This window comes from Macaca thibetana, chromosome 1 (assembly GCF_024542745.1).
Source record: "Macaca thibetana thibetana isolate TM-01 chromosome 1, ASM2454274v1, whole genome shotgun sequence".
In the NCBI taxonomy this organism is placed as follows: domain Eukaryota; kingdom Metazoa; phylum Chordata; class Mammalia; order Primates; family Cercopithecidae; genus Macaca; species Macaca thibetana.
This window is the reverse complement of record NC_065578.1, coordinates 3,026,488-3,041,961: the sequence shown is the minus strand read 5'-3', so window position 1 is coordinate 3,041,961 and position 15,474 is coordinate 3,026,488. Positions and strand designations below refer to the sequence as shown.

General features: G+C 55.8%; 2 long non-coding RNA genes across 2 annotated transcripts in view; both read right to left on the bottom strand.

The window, feature by feature from the left end:
• LOC126963795 (uncharacterized) overlaps nt 1–15,474 on the bottom strand; it is a 39,440-nt gene that overhangs the window by 19,275 nt on the left and 4,691 nt on the right. The gene's annotated exons all lie outside the window — the stretch shown is intronic.
• LOC126963830 (uncharacterized) lies at nt 3,081–12,912 on the bottom strand. The gene is made up of 2 exons (XR_007729239.1): nt 4,054–12,912; nt 3,081–3,910 (listed from the first exon to the last, which is right to left on the bottom strand). It is a non-coding gene; the product is annotated as an uncharacterized LOC126963830 (long non-coding RNA).

Genomic DNA, 15,474 nt, shown 5'->3' with positions numbered 1-15,474 from the left:
GGGTGGCAGAGTGAGCAGAAGAGAGGGAGAGAAAAAGAGAAAGAAGGAGGGAGGGAGGAGGGAGGGAGGGAGGGAGGCAGGGAAGGTGAGAAAAAGATGGGAAGGAGGGGGGAGGGAGGGAGAGAGGGAGGAAAGAAGGAAGGAAGGGAGGGAGGAAAGGGAGGGAAGGAGGGAGGGAGGGAGGGAGGGAAAGGGAGGGAGGGAGGGAAGGAAGGAAGGAAGGAAGGAAGGAAGGAAGGAAGGAAGGAAGGAAGGAAGGAAGGAAGGAAGGAAGGAAGGAGGGAGGGAGGGAAAGAAGGGCGGGCGAGCTGGTTGCTATTTCCAATGCCCTTGGAATTTCAGCGCCTATTGTCAGCCTGAAACCTGCAGAACGGAGCAGGGGAAGGTACCAGCCAGTGAACACCTGGGGACGGGGGCACAGGTGGCCATGACATGTAGATATGCAGAGTGCACCCAGCCCCATGGCATTCATAGGGTGAGAGGCCCAGAGACCAAGACAGCCCAGGGCTGCAGGGTGGGGGAAGATACCTAGAGCAAGTCCTGGAAATGGAGCTGGTCCTGCGTGGTTAAAGTGCCTCAGGGACTGGACAACTGGGCGTTTTTATCACTCCATGGAACTGCGGGCAGCCCCTTGTCGTGCGTGGGAGGCAGCTTGTGTTGGGTCTTTCCCCACAGGCCTCCTGATCCCTGGGATGGGAGTAGCCACTGTTGCCGATGCTCACTACCCTAGGCTCCCTGATGTCCCAGACACCTTGCCAACCTGGGCCTTCATCACCAGGCAAAGAGAGAGTGTGGAAGTCTCAGGGGACAGCCTGTGTGCCCACTCATGAAGGAGCATTTCCTGGAGCAGGGCAAAGCATCCCCTTCCACCGCCACTGTCCTTGAGAAAGGGAGAGGTCCAGACACCAATGACTTTCAGCCCCATCTGGAAAAGGGAAAAGACTGTCCCTGCAACAGCAGCTGGCACTGTGGGCTGGGGTTAAATGGCAGCATTTGCTGGCCTCCACTGGTGGCCTTCCGGGCACACAAAGATTTCCCCCGAACCAAGCAGGAGACCCACGTGAGCAGCGAAGCCACAAACAGCACTGGGGAGGGCGAGCCCTTTGTAGCTGGTGAATTGCCAATAGAGGTCCAGAGGTGGGGGTGTCCTGCTGGGAGAATGAGATGCCCTCAGATACCCTGTCCTCCAGCGCTGCTCAGAACAGCCCTCTGCCTGGCAAGTCCAGGGGTGGTGATCCTGGAAATAAATCCCCTACGCTATTAACCCGGGAGGGCTCTCGGTCTCTCTGTCTGGTCACGACCTGCCATCACTCCAGCATTCAGGGCCATCTGCAGCCAGTGTTTTGGATGAGAATTTGACCTGGAATTAGCTCAAGAGTTTCCTGGGAACTCTGCTGCGTGAACACAGCGAAGCACCTCTGCAGGTTGTTTTTCGTCCCCCATGAGCAGAAACACATGAGCTTATTCCAAAAATAAGGAGGTTGCACATGCTGACTCCCCACCCCCAGGCAAAGACTCCTATGTAATCCAGGTGCTTTCCGTGGCTCCCTTGCAAGGTAGCTCTTCACAAAGAAAGCCTCAGAGACGTGCCTGAGCCTGGCTCTGTGGGATGTGAGGCTCCATCGTTATTTGCAAAGGGGCCCTTTATTAGTCTGTTTTCACGCTGCGGATAAAGACATACTTGAAACTGGGCAATCTACTAAAGAAAGGTTTAATGGACTTACAGTTCCATGTGGCTGGGGAGGCCTCACAATCGTGGCGGAAGGCAAGGAGGAGCAAGTCACATCTTACATGGATGGCAGCAGGCAAAAAGAGAGCTTATGCGGTGAAACTCCCCTTTATAAAACCATCAGATCTCATGAGACTTATTCACTATCAGGAGAGCAGCACAGGAAAGACCTGCCCCCATGATTCAATTACTTCCCCCAGGGTCCCTCCCACAACACGTGGAAATTCAAGGTGAGATTTGGGTGGGGACACAGTCAAACCATATCAGGTCCCCTTTGGAATGCCAGTGTCCCCATTCACCTTTGCACCCTCCAACTTGGCCTAGCTAGCTCCAGAGAGTGGATGACCATAAGCGAGAGGAAAGGAGCGGAAGGAGAATTCAACCTGTTGAGTCCCTTCAATGAGAATATGCCTGTCCTGGTGCCACACGTGACACATGCCTTGTCACAGAAGCAGGCACAGTAGGCTTCAATGTCTTGGCACCCAGCACACACTTTCCCTACCCTGGAGACCACCCATGCCCTTCTGGCAGTGGGGTGACCTCAGGATGGAGCCGACTCCACCCAGCTCCAGGGTAAGCCTGACCCATCAGCTCCAGCAGTCCCCTGGCACCAATGGCAGGGCCCAGGACCTCATCAGAGAGCAGGGACCACAGACACACTCCCAGGTGGCTGGAATCTGGGAGGATGCAGGCCCTGGGCTTCGGCCGTGTCTTGCCCCAATCTGGAACTCGAGACTGAAGCCCACAAGGAGGTGACAAGAACCAGAGAGGGAGGCTAGACCCCAGGATTTGCAGTTATGAGGCTACACCCCGGGATTTGCAGTTATGAGATCTAAGTCCTTTCTTTGTCTTCAGCCGATTAGGGTTGCCTCTCCTTATCACCTGCAACCCAGAGAGCTAGAATAGATACAGCCCCCCTGTCAGATAAGGGAACCAAGGCTCAGAGGGACCAGGCAATGCAATCAGGTTCATGCCACTATTTACCTGCAGAGCTGAGCTTAAAACTGGAACTCAGATCTGTCTGCATCTACCTAGAATACAACATTCAGTTCATCAAAGGCAGAAACCATTATCTAATGGACCAGTAAGAAAGAATTCAAAATGCTGCCAATTAAACTTTAACACAATGCTTTCTGATTATCTATAATTTAATTTTAAAATTTGCTATGCTTTGGGAGGCCAATGTGGGAGGATCATTTGAGCCCAGGAGTTCAAGGCTGCAGTGAGCTGGGATTGCACTGCTGCATCCCAGCCTGGGCCACAGAGCGATACCCTGTCTCTTAAAAAAATAAATAAATAAAATTACTTTAAAAATTCTTATAGACTTAGAAGGGCTTTTTTTCTTTCTTTCTTTTTGGCATCCTAATTTCCCTCACTATACACAAACAAAAGAGGAAAACGTAAGTAAATCTCTGTTTTTTGTTTTTTGTTTTTGAGACAAAGAGTCTCACTCTGTTGTCCAGGCTGGAGTGCAGTGGTGCACTCTCGGCTCACTGCAACCTCTGCCTCCCAGGTTCAAGCAATTCTCCTGCCTCAGCCTCCCGAGTAACTGCGATTACACACACGTGCCACCACGCCCAGCTAATTTTTGTATTTTTAGTAGAGATGGGGTTTCACCATGTTGGCCAGGCTGGTCTCAAACTCCTGACCTCCAATGACCCACCCGCCTTGGCTTCCCTCCCAAAGTGCTGGGATTACAGGTGTGAGCCACCGCACCCAGCCGATCTCTGTTATTTCTGAATGTCCTCACCATCAGAGCCCCTTCACCTGAGCACCCCCAACTCATGGCGCCGATGTCTGTGAGCCCCCATGCAGCGTCACCCTCTGGGTCGTCATCAGGAGCCACAAGACGGGGCGCTCCTGCTAAGAGGGGCCCACTGCTGTGTCTTCCAAGCTGATGACACCCACTCCAAGTGTGAATGCTGGTCTCTTCTAGAACAAGTTGGGGGAGGGTTTTCCGCAACAAGAACCCCTACTCCTTCCTCAGTTGGTCCGTACGTGGTTTGTGGACTGGGGTGTCAAGGCTGCAGTTGTCCACATGGCACCAGGAATAACCGCCAAGTTCACGTGTGATTAGAGATTTCATATGCTGATTGTTTTTTTAATTCACATGTGAGCAGACAACGGCAACTGCAGCCCGGATGCCGCACTTGCTGTCAGACGCATCCCAATTCAGAGACGCTGGGGTGGGAAAGAATGTGTGTCAGATTGCATGAAACAGATCAGAACGCGCACCCCGCTCTGGAGTTTGCAGAGCACTTACTCATTCATTAACTATCTCATTCGATTTTAAACACATCAATGGAAAGTATTTTTATCTGTACTTTACTGTAGGGATCGGAGATCCAGAAGCTATGCATTCCCTGGCCACGTAGCTACTGCGTGGCAGGGCCCAGATCCAAGCCCAAGCTTTCTGCCTCCAGAGTCGACATTCTGTTTAAAATCAGGGAAATACCAAGGTGGAGGAGAGAAAGTTGGTGGCTTTAAAATGCTATTTTAAAAACTATCTGTTGTCAAGGTCTTGAGGGGACCCAAATAACATCACCCTTCTTCCCACCCAAGTTCTGGACCGAATAAGAAACGAGACAAATGTGTCTGCAGATGGAGAACCAAAGTCTCTGTTGTTATGAGTGAGGCCAGGCAGGCCGTGCAGCTCTGCAGGAGAGTCAGGTGGGCTCCTGCCCCGGAGCAGACCAACTGGAGGCTGAGCTGGCGGGACAGACACACTCACCACCCCCTGCCTCACCCCGATCCAGCCGAGAGGGGACAAGGAAGAGATGGGATGCCTTCAGCACACAGCCTGGCATATTTTGTCTGAATCGACCTGGCAAGGGTGGACCATGGGCTGTCACCCACAAGGAAGTTCCCTGTGCCACCAAGGGGAGGAGGGAGGGCCAGGGGCCACAATGTCCCACATGGGTGTCCTTCACTGGGAGAGAACATCAGGAGTGCACACTAAACACCCCCACCCAACCCCACACGGTTCGTCTTGGTTCTGGGGCTATCGGAAGGTTTCATCTCGGGAGAGCTGCCCTCCTGTTTGATGGGAACCCCGCCCGTGGCCTTAGGATGACACGGAGATGATGCCCAGAGCCTGCTGTGAAGTCAGGGAGGCTGAGACAGAGGAGCTGAGCTGCTCTGTGCAGCAATTGTCACGTGGTCCAGTCTAGATTCACTCAAGAAAGCAGTCAGTTACTCTATGGATTTCAGGAAAGGGGGTTCCATATGAGAATGAAGGTTTTTACAACTGTGGGGGTGGCTGGGGGAGGCAGGTCTGGAGTGGGGATAGTCACTAACTCATCCACCTGAAGCCTGGGAGCAGGGAGGAAACCAGAGCATTGGGGGAGTCCCAGGAACCGAGGCCACCTGTGTCCAGCCCCCCAACACTTCACTTGGCACCGGTGCTAGGGAGGCTCGGTGGAGCCACTGGGCCTGCTACAGCCACCGCATCAACAAAGCCATGGGGTGTGACCATCCTCACGGTGGCCACCAGTACCTCCCACACACCCCAGCTCCGCTCATCCTCCCCCAAACCTCACATGCATTCAGCATCTGCCACCCCAACTCCCATCCCAGCAAGATAGGTTCTGGGACACGTAGCCTCCAGTTGTGGCAGGGATGGCGAGCTGACCGAAGACGCTCTAGCCCTCCGGCTGCAGTGAGAGACGCAGGTGTCCGAATGTTCAGGAGAGAGGGGCGCTCCAGCTGCAGGAACCGAGAGGGGTTGATGGCTAGGGGTGTGGACAGAAATCCCATGGAGGGCCCCGGGTGGAGGAGGGACCAACGACTGTGCAGAACGGTGGGAGTCAAGGTTCCTCTTAAATCTCTTCCCTTTCTGGGACATTCGGGAGTCAAGGGACTCAAGGGCGGCCATCGCAGAGCCAGGTGGGGTGTTGGGAGCGCTGAGGGAGGATGCTGACATGGCCGCCCAGAGCAGGGCTGAGGGCCACAGCCAGTGCTGCCCTGGGGAAACAGTAAGCCCCCGTGGGGTCAGACAAAGTAGGATGATGGCAGTCCCAGAGGACAGGCGCGGGGTGCACGTTACGTTTTCCTGGGGACGGCGAGGCCACGGTGACACAGCCATCCCTGATGTGGTCCAAGAACCCAAACACTGACTCCAGCAAATAGCGAGGTCAATACCCACGCTCACCCACATTCCTGGATGTCACCACGAAGGGCCCAGCCAAGTCCACGGGGCTGCTCTCGAGCCCTCGGTGGCTGCAGGGGCCATAGGTCTTGGCTGGCTCTCGCGTCCGGCGGCATCCCCGCACAGACCCCTGGCTTTCCCGCCGGAGATGGTTTCACATCAGGATGCTGAGAGCCGCAGCCCTGCCCCAGCACTGCCGGCCCCTCCTTCAGCCTCAGTGTGGTCTCAGGTGCTGGGACCAACCTCGCTGTGGTTTCCTGTTCATTTCCATCTCCCCAGTGAGACCCCGGCCTTCACGACGTATTCGGGCAGCTGCATTCACTGCTGAGACCCCCAGAGTCTACCTCAATATCAGCACATAATAGATATTCAGTAAAAACCTGAAGAACACGCTGGGAGCGGCAGCTACGCCTGGAATCCCAGCACTGTGGGAGGCCGAGGCAGGTGGATCACTTGAGGCCAGGAGTTTGAGACCAGCCTGGCCACATGGTGAAACCCCATCTCAACCAAAAATATAAAAAATTAGCCGAGTGTGGTGGTGCATGCTTTTAATCCCAGCTACTTGGGTGGCTGAGGCAGGAGAACCTGGGAGGCAGAGGTTACAGGGAGCTGAGATCGTGCCATTGCACTCCAGCCTGGGCAACACAGTGAGACTCCATCTCAAAAAAAAAAAAAAAAAAACAACTTGATGATCAGATAGATGATCAATACTTCAAGTGCTTTCCAGCCCAAACCTGTCCAGTCAAGGCCCCAAACAAGAACCTCCTGGTTTCATTAACACTAGGTTTGCCTAATGGCAACACTGGCCAAACCTAATGTTGATACAATTTTACTTTCAGGCCTTTCCCTAAATGGGAAAAAAAAAAAAAAGTATTATCATTTGTCAGTGTCTTTCAAACGCTTGGAACAGAGAGGGCGACCTGCAGACCTGGGCTTGGCCTGCCTGAGCATCCCTGGGAGGAGGCATCCCCACCAGGTCTCCAGGAAGGGGAGGGGATTACAGCACCCCGAGTCCAGGGGACCCCCAGAAAGCACATCCAGCCACCCTCCATCCACACCGACCCAGTGGCCTCACCCAGACACCAACAGGCTGTGTCCTTTCAAGGTACCAGTGCAACTGGGCCTGGGGGCTTGAAGGTCAGAGGTCAGGGGTCAGTACAGTTGAGACCAGATAGGAGATTGTGTCAAACTCCAGAGAGATGGGGTGACCCCCTCACTGCCTCCTGTAGCCCCCCGGCTGCTTCCTGCAAAGCAGGGTCCACCTGGGCTCACCGAGCCCCCAGTGCGGTACGAGGGCAGAGGCTTGAGCAGAAGCCCACCAGGGTCTGGTCGCCAGACAAACCCAGTCCTGGTGAGGTCAGAGGCAGGTTCGAGGAGGGGCCTGAGGCAGGAACAGAAATGTTGACCAGGGTGTTGGTGGGGGCGGCACCGAAACCCACGTCTGCCTCCAAGAGCAAGAAGCTCAGCCTCTCTCTGCCTAGGCCTCTCCTTCAGGCTCGTGCAGTTCCAGCCCACAGAGCTGTGGATAGCTGCGGCAGACACAACAGAAGCAGCCAGCCGGTGTGTGGCCTGCACATCTCGGGGGCTCAGCAGGTGGCACGGCTGTGATTGTGAGGTGGCCATGTGTGAGGATGACCTGCACCTAGGCTGGCTGAGGCTCTGCTCCTAGGAGATGAGGTTGCGGACAGGCGGTCTGCTTGAGGGGAGCCCAAATGCCAGCCCGGGGTGGTGGGCCCCTCGGTCAGCCCAGGTCAGGCCAGGGTTGCACGCCCCTGGAAGCCACAGCTCCATTCCCGTGGGCTTGGCTGTACTCACTCGATGCCAGGCCCCAGCAGCACCAGGTAGCAGCTCCCTGGACACGGGAAGACCATGCCTGCATCTGTGTTAGCGCTGGCTGTGGGGGCCCAGGGACCTGTCTGACCCCATGGCCAGCAGCTGGCCCTGGGGAGAGCAGGGCCTTCAGGACGGCACTCCCAGACCTCACTTTGTTTAGGATCCGCTCGCTGCCAGACCTTCAGGGTGCAGTCTCTCCTCACAGGTCCTGTGGCGTCGCACCCGCTGAAAACCGTAGCCCCGTCAGGCTCAGGAGGGGCAGGAGGAGCCGGCACCCACGTGGGCTTCACCCTGCTCCTGATGACAGGCACTGGCGCTCTCCAGACGGCAGTGCTGTGCTTGCCGATAGATCTGCTGGGTGGACCTGCCAGCCGGCACCGGTTTAATTCCCACTCCCCTTCCTTGCCCCGAAGACTTGGGATAAAGGCCCAAAGTGCATGCCCAGAGGGTGGCTGGAAACCCCCCAGTCCCAGCGATTGTGGGGACCACCCATGTTAAAGGAAGACTGGCCTCTTGGGAGAGCGCCAAGGCACACATCCTCAGAAACCTGGGGACCCATCAGCCCCTCCCCAGGTCCCCCAGACACGCCGCCACAGCAAGATGAACTCGGCCAGTGGCGCCCACTCTTCCCGCTGGTCTGGAGGCGGTGGGTTCATGCCCAGATGCCAAGGCCCAGAAGCAGAATGACGGACAAGGCCAGAGACAAAGGAAGAAAAAGGAGACGCTGGGGGAAGGGAGAGGGAATGAAAAGTATTTGGAATGGCAAATAGGGGAGGGAGCTGAGGCCAAGAGAAGAATCCAGCCCTTTCCTCTAGGGAGACAGATGGGTGAGGCCAGGACCCAGCCCTGGGGGCAGGTTCCAGGCTCAGTCCAGGGCCTGAACTGTTGTGGGCCTCAGTTTCCCCATCTGCGAATGATGGATTCGGACCCGTACATCCAAGAGCTTCCTCCAACACAATTAACTGGTGACCAGACAACGTGCCTGGGAGGAGGAAGGAGGGAGCCAGATGAACCTCGGCCTGAACCCCAAGTCCTGCTGGGCCTCCTGGGTCTCAGTGGGTGGAGGCCACCATGGACTTGGAGATCTGAAGCTCAGCCCACCTGCTGGCAAGGCCCCTGTGGGTAGGGGCAGCCTAAAGAACTCAGCAGAGGGGCTGGGCTCCTGAGAACGGCTGGGGGAGGGTCCCCCTGGGTAGCAAAGGCTGCATGAAGGAAAAGACTAGCAAAGTGGGGGGTGCAGGGGGCAGCCGCGGACACTCAACCCAGGCGGGAGCAAAGCCTCAGCACAGCACCCACCACCCTGAAATCCCCTCACCAGCTCAGAACCTGCCGGGAGAGCCGGGAGGAAGTGGCGGTCACTGGGATTCACGCTGTTTCCAGACCAGACAGCAGTGGACACAGAGCTCAGAGGCCCCGGCCTAGCCCACAACTCCCTCCCTGAGCCCCCACGGGAAGCAGCTGCCGCCTCTCACGCATTCTTAATTCAGTGATTTCACTCCCTGGTGCTTGCCAAGGTATTGGATACCTGAGAAGCCAAAGATTCACATTCTCTACAGAGGCAGCTGCTGCCCCCATCCTGGCCTGCTCAGAAGACTCTAAAGGCTGTTAGTGAGCAACAGAGCTGTGTGCTGAGTCCTGCCTGCCGCCCGGGTACCCTCCGAGAGCAATCCTGAGAGCGTCCCAGGAAAAGGCCGGCAAGGCGCCACGCCTGCCGCACCGGCTTCATTCCCCTGTCTCATCCTGCCCCCTGGCGTCAGGACTGCAGACACCTGAGCTGGCTCCTAACTAAGGCGGCCAAGGATGGCTCTCCAGGCGGCCGTCCCCTACTCAACAGGGGTCTGCACCAGTCCTCCTCCGGGAAGGATGCCCTGCAGAGACCCACATGGCCATGAAGACGGGGAGTCCAGGTCTAACTCAATCTCGGCTCCTCCTTGCTGTGTGATCCTGAGCAAGGTGTGTCCCCTCTGTGCGCCTCCGTCTCCCCAGGTGTCAACAGTGGGCAATGAAAGAACCCATCTGTCTCACAGGGTTGCCGGGAGAATCACGAGATGATCTGAGCAAGAGGATCTGTGCCAGGCCCAAGCCAGGGCCCCCTCAAAACATGCAGCCCTCAGAGGGGCTCAGCCACCAGCAGGTCTACGGCACCACCCACGGCATAGCCACACAGCCAGGGGCTCCTCCTCTCCCAGAATGCCCGCCTCCCCCAGTGCCAGCCGCCGCTGTTGCAGGTGAACAGCCTATTCTCTGCACAAGTGGGAGCCTGCAGCCACAGAGAAGTTAGGGTAGCTGGGGTGCTGCACTGCTTCTGAGTCCGCACATCCTGCTTCTGCTTCATCCTCGGGAGACTCTCGGGGACCCAGTGCCCAGCTTGAGAGAGAACTGGAAACTCCAGGCCTGGACCCCACAGGAGCTCAGTGGCAGCCCTGCCATTTCAGGGAGTCAGACGTCCCTGACGCTGGGCGTCCTCGCAGCAGAGTTTAAAAAGCCATTGCTAGGAAAAGCCCACTGGGAACATCACGCTGAAAATCTCTGTTTGGATGCAGCGCTTTGCCCCAAGGGTGCCGACAACCACAGACACGGGTGCTATGTGCACCAAACCATCAACACTCCACTGACCTTAAAATGTGCTGACTTCTTTAAAACCCCAGGAAGAAATTAATAACAACATCTAGGGCAAAGATAACGAATTTTTCACTAAGTGGGAAGGCTGGCCTCTGGTTTGGAGAAGAGTCCGGGTCAAACTGGGTCCAGCCAAGTGAGGAACCTCAGTCCGGTTCCCATGGCCTTGGGGACGGACGAGGCCTTCACAGCCTGGGGACCCGTTTTCCTCACCCCAGTGACAGGGTGGAAGTCACCTTACAAATCACCACGGTGCACACCCCCCGGGCTGCAGCAGCCCATGCTCTGCAGACATGCAAATATTAAGACAACATTATCCGCACGCCTCTCTGCAGGAAGGTTGCATCCCCTTAGCAGTGGGATCAAAAATTTTTTAGTAAATTAAAAAATTATTCAAAAGAACATTTCTCTCTCACTGAGAAAAAGGCAGGGTGCCTCCTTTTTCCTGAGAGGAAAAATCCTCTGTAAAATCTCTCTCTTTGTAATCAGACACATACAATAGGCATTAGTTCCAGGGAATTTCAACAGAAATCAGAAATAAAAAGAGATAAGAAAGTTCCAACCAGCCTCCGAAAAGGGGCATTCCAGACCCACCAGGGAGATATTCTATTCCCTTTTCTCCTTAGTTCACTTGTGTGTGGGGGCAGGAATGCCTGCAGTAAGAATTTAATCCTGCCCCAAAGAGGCCTGACCTCTGTCCTCAGCCACTGGGAGGTGACCTCCACGATGTCCTGCCTGATAGGAGTCATTGTTTGCCCAGGGCCTTGGGTCACAATGGGAGAGTCCAGTGATGTGACTCAGGGTGGAGGACAGCCACCATGATGGCCTCAGAGTGGGGCTGGCCATGCCAGAAAGACCAACGGTGTCATGGAGGGTGGGAGATGGGGCCATGTGGTGTCAATCAGCCCAAGGACAGAGACTGGCCATTTGGGTGGTCACTCCATCAGCCGTGCCCATGTAATGGGGCCCCAGTGAGAACCTGGACACTGTGGCTTGAGGCTGGCCCTGGCTCATGCTACCACATCGACGCAGGAGAGTCACACGTCCCAGTCCCACAGGGAAGGGACAGCAGGAGCTCCGCTCGGGGCACTTTTCCTGGACTCTCTCCCCTGCCTCCCCTCCTTCGGCCGATCTTAAATCTGTATCCTTTCCCGGTAAGGAATTGACATATGCAGATGTTGCTCCCACCCAGACAGGCTGGCTCCCTTTCTGGCTTCTGCCACGACTGGAGGCTTCCTGAGGCCTCCCCAGCAGCTGAGCAGGTGCCACCGTGCTCCCCGTACAGCCTGCAGACCCGGGAGCCAATTACACCTCTTTTCTTCATAAATCACCCAGTCTCAGGTATTTCTGCACAGCAGTTCAAGAATGGACTAATACAGAAACCACAACTGTGAGTGTAACAGCTTTCAGGGAGTTCCGGGAGTCCCTCCAGTGAATCATCGAACCCGAGGGTGGCCCTAGGTGCCTGAACTTGTGATAGGTACCAGGGTGAGGCCTTGTGTGGACTGTGTCCTTGACCTTTGTAACTGGCCTGAACTCTTATCGAGTGTGTGTGTGTGTGTGTGTGTGTGTGTGTGTGTGTGAGAGAGAGACAGAGAGAGAGAGCAAGAGAGGAGAGAGAGAGAGAGAGAGAGAGAGAGAGAGGAGAGAGAGAGAGAGAAACAGAGAAATTCCCGATCTGATATAAATCTATTTTCCGGAATACTAAAGTTATACATCTTGGAACTGACAAACCCAAGGGAAAAATTATCCCCACCCCAGCCTCTAAATTCATGCAACTGAGTTAGCTTGAGAACGTCCAAGAAATCCAGACGGTTAAGTCCAAAATTCGAGATAAGGCACAGACATTGTTAGCTGCTCCTGGTCCGAAAGCCAACACCCCTACAAACCCAGAGACACACGTGGAGACCAGATAACCACCAGGACTGGCCTCCATTCTGTGCCCAGACTTTGAAAAGAAGGATGGAGCCAGGCGGGGGGGGAACCTGTGCTAGAATAAGATGAGGTGAAACCATTGCACGAGGTGGCCTAGAGGGAGCCGGGAGCAAGCCAGCCCTGCAAAGCCCCCACCTGAGAAGCCAGGTTATACCTGCCCCATCAGTTCACACCCGTCGGCGGCTGCGAGCGGGCGGTGGTGACCCGGCTCTGCACTCAAGTTTGCGGACGCTGCCGTTCATGCAGCACTTAGCTGCCTCAAGACGCACTGACCTGAATCTGTTCTGGATTCTTAGCAAGCAGCATGACAAGGAAGTCACAGTCACAGGGACCTCAGTAGGCAAGTGTCCTTCGAGGAAAGTGGGGAATCCTCCGTGCGGCGGAGCGAGCCTGGGTGAGCAGAGACCGGCCGTCGGCCATTCCACTCCCGAGGCCCACGAGCAGGGCAGACCCCTCCCGACCGATGTAGAGAAGTCTCGCCTCTGAAACATGCCACCAAACACAGTCTCTACCGTCCTGCATCCCTAAAAGCAGACTGATGCCTATTCACGGCTCACTTTCAAGTGGCTGAGACACTAGGCGGGAAGGCCCACAAGCCCCACCCCACCATCCAGCCGCACCCCTGCCTTCCCGCCCCAGCCCTGCCTTCCCACCGCACCCTTGCCTTGCGGCTCGCTCTTTCCTGCATCTTCCCACGGCCTGTGCTGCCCCTAGGGGGCCCTCATGGCCTTTACTGTCAGCTAGTGAGGACAAAGCACCCCGTGACATCTCCGTAGCTCAGATGAAACCTGTTGGCCGGGTGCGGTGGCTCAAGCCTGTAATCCCAGCACTTTGGGAGGCTGAGACGGGCGGATCACGAGGTCAGGAGATCCAGACCATCCTGGCTAACACGGTGAAACCCCGTCTCTACTAAAAAAATACAAAAAAAAAACTAGCCGGGCAAGGTGGCGGGCGCCTGTAGTCCCAGCTACTCGGGAGGCTGAGGCAGGAGAATGGTGTAAACCCGGGAGGCGGAGCTTGCAGTGAGCTGAGATCCAGCCACTGCACTCCAGCCTGGGCGACAGAGCCAGACTCCGTCTCAAAAAAAAAAAAAAAAAAAAAAAAAAAAAAAAAAGAAACCTGTTTGATTTGAAAGCTGATGATTTTAGCTCCCGAAGGCCACATGTGGGAATCGACCTGGACTTGAGGGCCATGGTTCCCAGCCCTGCTGGGTCTGTGTCCTGCCAAAATGCAACACCCATGAGAACTGGGCAGGGCCCCACAGTGTCTCCTCCTGGGTGGCCTTGACGTGTGTCAGTGGCAGCCGAGGACGGATGCTTGGGTTTCAACAAAGGCAACCGATCACACAGCGCCGCCAAAAGAGGCTGCGGGGCAGGGGAACCTCAGAACCCTGTAGTCTCTGCCCTGGGTGCACACAGTTCTTCAGGAAGTCCTCATCCTGCCCACGGCCTGAGCACGGCTACACGGCCACGGAGGGAAAAACAGCTGCCCATCTATGACTAGTACGTTTTTGGGAAAACCCATTTATCTGTCGGCTGTCCCTGCTATGCCCCTGATGTTTGGCCAAGTGAGTCTACGGGGTGCTGGGTACAAGAGCATCTGCGAGTGGGAGGCAGACATGGATCTGCAGGGAGGGACCTGTCCACACGCCCGCTCCCAGCCTGAACCTCACTCTGCCATCGGCACGATCCCTGGCCAGTTTCCACCACCGGCGGCCCCTGCTTGAAGGCAAGGGAGCTCTCAAAATAGGGCTTTTCATCTTGGTGTTTCTCTTTCTGACTGCCCAAAGGTTCTCATAAAATGGCATTTCTTTTTTCATCTAGCTGGAAGTTCAGCCTTTTCCAAGCCCTGTAAATCCCAGGCCTTTTCTTCAAAGGACACTGCAGCGTGATCCCAGTGGAGGGCTGGCAGCGAGACGCAATGTGGCCCACCACTCGGAGCTTTTATGCTGGATGACGTTGGAGTTCACGATTTGAATATTCCCCCCGGTGTGCAGTTTCACTGATACCCAAATGGAGCGCGTTCTTCACATGGTCAGGGCAAGCAGAGACTACAGGGTTCCCGAGGTTCCCCTGCTCTGCATCCTCCCTCTGCAGCTGTGGGCGTGCACCGTGACTCCCCATGGAGGGTGCAGCTCCACCCCGGGGGGAGCAGCGCCCACAGCTCCCATGGCCCTGCCTGTGTGCTGCCTGCAGTGCTCTGCAACGTGCGTGCAGACAGCCCAACAAACGTCTGATGAATGAAACCAGTGGACTCCACCAGGAGACAAGTCCTGGCCTCCACTGGAGCATCTCTATGGGGCCTGTGTCGGTGAAAAGTGGAAGCAAGCGAGTTCTCCTAGGTAGACCTCCACATCCTGCCTACTTACACAGTGATTGTGAGCTGCCATCAATAAGAACAGATGCACAATTTCTAGAACACACACAATTAGGTGCCCATAAAAAACAGAAACCAAAAATTAAAAGACAAGTAAATGAGAAAGAACAAAACAAAACCACAATATTGAGAAACTTTAAGGAAGGCTCAAATTTCCTGGTAAGGGACAGAGAGGGGCCAGGGCTGGGCATGAGCCCGGGAAGAGACAGCCAGGCCGGGCTGACCCAGCTGGGTCAGGCCACGGGTCATGACCTCCAGGAGACCACAGAGCACCAGACTGGGGCAGGCGCCATGGACCTGCTGCTGCCTCCTGATCCCAGCAAGTTGTAGGATATGTGAAGCAGAAAATGATCTACTCTACTCAAACATGGTCACGTCACAGATTATTCATCAGTCTACAAAGTGGGCTATAAGAGTCCAGGGGCTGTTCAGCCCCCAGTGAGAGCCCCAAGGGGGGAGGCATTGGGCCCCTCCACCCGCACCTCCTTCACCATCTCTGCATGGCGCCGACAGTTCCTACGTACTTCACACCTGATTCTGACGCCACCAACTCCAGAAGAGACCCTCTGCCCCATGCTGGTGGCTCCCTGAGGTTTCTGGGCATCTTCCAACTGCCCCAGGGGGAGCCCTGTGAGTCTATCGGGCGCCCTACCAGGCTCGGAGCCTACATCCTTCTCTGCTGTGTCCTTCATTCAGGGCAGGACCTTGGCACATGCGCACGGGGCAGACACGGGAGGAGCTGCGATACTTTCCGACAGCAGACGGCTGTCCTACCGCAGGGTTATTTTTGCCCAGCTAAGTCGGGTGGACCAAGAGGATAGGAGAGGGTGGGCTA